Here is a 3,663-nt window from a genome sequence, read left to right on the forward strand (position 1 = left end):
TCCTGTTTGGTAACTTAATTGGCCTCTGATTTGCCCCTTGTGTGTAGAGAGTGGATGTGAACATAGGATAACATAGAACTGGTGTGAACAGAAGATTGATGGCGGCATGGACACAGTGGACCGAAGGGCCTGTTTCCATGTTATATCACTAAACTAAATTAGTTTAATGATACAACATGGATACAGGCCCTTCGATCCACTGAGTCCATGCTGACCATCAATCTCCTGTTCATTAGAAATGTGACAAGGTCCCACCTGAGATTAGTGTGCAAAATTAGAGCACACGTTATTGAGGGTAGGGTTTTGACATGGATAGAGAACTAGTTGGCAGACAGGAAGCAAAGAGTAGGAATTAACGTGTCCTCAGAATGGCAGGCAGTGGCTAGTGTGGTGCCACGAGGCTCGGTGCTGGGACCCCAGTTATTAACAATATTAACGATTTAGATGAAGGAATTAAATGTAACATCTCCAATTTGGGTGGCAGTGTGAGCTGCAAGGAGGAAGCTATGAGGCTGCTGGGTGAGTGGGCAGATGAATAGCAGATGTAGCACAATGTGGATAAATGTGTGGTTATCCACTTTGGTGGCAAGAACAGGAAGGCAGATTATTATCTGAATGGTGTCAAATTACTTAAAGGGGAGGTGCAACGAGACCTGCGAGTCTTTATACATCAGTCGCTGAAAGAAAGCATGCAGGTACAGCAGGCAGTGAAGAAAGCTAATGGCATGTTGCCTTCATTGCGAGAGGATTTGAGTTTTGGAGCAAGGAAGTCCCACTGCAGTTGTACAGGTCCCTGGTGAGATCACACCTGGAGTATTGTGTGCAGTTTTGGTCTCCTAATTTGATGAAGGACCATATTGCTATTGAGGGAGTGCAGCGTAGGTTCACCAGATTAATTCCCGCGATGGCGGGACTGACAAATGATGAAAGAATGGGTCGACTGAGCTTGTATTCACTGGAATTTAGGAGGAGAGGTGATCTTATAGAAACATTTAAAATTCTTAAGGGATTGGACAGGCTAGATGCAAGAAAAATGTTACCAATGTTGGGGGAGTCCAGAACCAGGGGTCACAGTTTAAGAATAAGGGGTAAGCCATTTAGGACTGAGATGATGAAAAACCCAGTGTTGTGAATCTGGAATTCTCTGCCACAGAAGGCAGTGGAGGCCAATTCACTGGATGTTTTCAAGAGAGAGTTAGATTTATCTCTTGGGGCTAACGGAATCAAGGGATTTGGGGAGAAAGCAAGAAATGAGTACTGATTTTGGATGATCAGCCGTGATCATATTGAATGGCGGTGCTGGCTCGAAGGGCCGAATGACCCACTTCTGCATCTATTTTCTATGTTTCTAAAACCGCTAACAAAATCTAAAGGGATATTTTAAGTTCCTCTGCCAATTGCATCCCCTATCCTGAAGATAAATTCTCATCTACTCCATCCACTAGTACGTCTTCCATAGTGCAGTTGATACATTCCTGTGGCATGAGTCTGAAGAAGGGTCTCGACCAGAAACGTCACATATTCCTTCTTTCCTGAGATGCTGCCTGACCTGCTGAGTTACTCCAGCATGTGAAATAAATACCTTCGATTTGTACCAGCATCCGCAGTTATTTTCTTACATTCCTCTGTACTAAATGTTAGACAGGTTCTCCTTTGGCAAATAATTGTCTTTTGCCATTCTTAAATGATCCTCAGACTAAATGTCCTGAGTCTCAAACTTTATGCCTGAATTAAGACTCTTCCAACATCTTCCAATAGCAACTGCTCTTGATCATTCTTAGCGACCCAAACACACTCTTTAATACTACAATTAACTTTCTCTGCAATGTCATGGGACCCATTACCACACCAGATGGGTATATAGCTACCTGTTCATTAGTTTATTTATCTGATTTATTGGGCCTATTGCTGTTACCCATTTGAATTCTGTATGCTCAAAACACCAAACTTTAACCAGATTGACAACAAAAAAACAGTGCTGGAGTAACTAGGTGGGTCAGGCAGCATTCCTGGACGACATGGGCAGTTGACGTTTGAGATCAGCACCCACCTTTAATCAGATTGACATAGAGTCACATGGCGTGGAAACTGGCCCTTTGGCACAACTTGCCCACACCGACCTTGTCCCATTTACAATAGTCCCATGCCTGTGTCTGGCCCATGTTCCTCTGAACCTGTCCTATCCATGCACCTGCCTAATTGCTTGTATGTGTTTGAAGGCTTCGGCGTCTGCTCAATCTGGCCTCATTTTGCTCAGTTCTTCAAAATTACATGGTTTGTGAAAATTAACCTCCGTTCACCTTCCTTTAAACATTGCTCTATTTCAAATTTTCACTTCTGAATTTTCACATTAGACTCCTAATTTTTTTTTCAATCTTCTTCAAATCTATCTCGCCTCGCTACAGGCCAACCCTTTTTCAGTTTTGAAACCTTGCAGTTCACATACACATTTGACATCCTTTCTAGATTGCATTCTTCCCCCAATCCAATTGATTAGTCTTCCCAGTTTCAACATCCCCTCTGCAAACTTCCTCAGACTCCTAATTTCTTACCTGGCTGATTCTACACAAATAGCGCTTCACCAACATCTTTCCATCTCAAAGTCATATCTGAAGGATGCATCCAAAATGTATGACTGCTGCTGCCACCTTTTATTTACTGTTTATTAATCATTGTCTGCAATTGGGGTCTGCTCCCTTAAATTTTATTTCCACAGGAATTGATTGCTCTAATATCAAGACCTGAATGAGCACACTTTTAATTAAATATCAGCAAAATCAATCTGTTAGGCATTCCTGGTCTTTAAGTTTCTGCAGCTCCTGCTATGGTTGCGGGACTCTGATGTCCTGATTGATTCCCAGTGTATTTTCCCCACTCTGTTATTTTGTGTGTTTTATTGACGGGCTCTGCACTTAATCAGTCAAGGAGTAAAGCTCGTTACGCCAAGCTCTGAAACAGAGCCTCTCATCCACATCGTCAAATTGCACCCATTCCCATTGCTTCAGGAAGTTTATTTCAAAATGCTTGACCATGTTTTCAAATCTCTCTGCATAAAAGTCCATTGTATTTCATCACTTACTTGTCCCGGCTACATCCTTGTTTCTACCACTCTGTAGCTAGCTCTTGTCATCTAATGCACTGTGAACATATTCATTGACTCACACAGTGTAGAAACAGGACTATGTTTTCGATGTTTTAAATTATAATCAAAACAAGGAAGTCATTAGCTGCATTGCACCAGTGCTTGCGGTTATTCAACTGAATGTAGCTACTTCAATCTGATTTTCTGGTCCATGGTATATGTTATTGTCTCTTTTTAAATACTTAATCTCATTCCTTTTTAAATCATGACATAGCCTTTGGTCTGCAGTTAAGTTTGCCTCGTTCTAAGATAACTAAAAAGGCAATACGGGGAGAAAATATGAGGTACGAGGGTAAGCTAGCCAATAATATAAAGAAGGATAGTAAAACCTTTTTTAGGTATGTGAAGAGGAAAAAAATAGTCAAGGCAAATGTGGGTCCCTTGAAGTCAGAAGCAGGGGAATTTATTATGGGGAACAAGGAAATGGCAGATGAGTTGAAACGGTACTTTGGATCTGTCTTCACTAAGGAAGATACAAACAATCTCCCAGATGTTCTAGTGGCCAGAGATCCTAGGGTGAT

This window comes from Rhinoraja longicauda, chromosome 8, assembly GCF_053455715.1.
Source record: "Rhinoraja longicauda isolate Sanriku21f chromosome 8, sRhiLon1.1, whole genome shotgun sequence".
Lineage (NCBI taxonomy): Eukaryota > Metazoa > Chordata > Chondrichthyes > Rajiformes > Arhynchobatidae > Rhinoraja > Rhinoraja longicauda.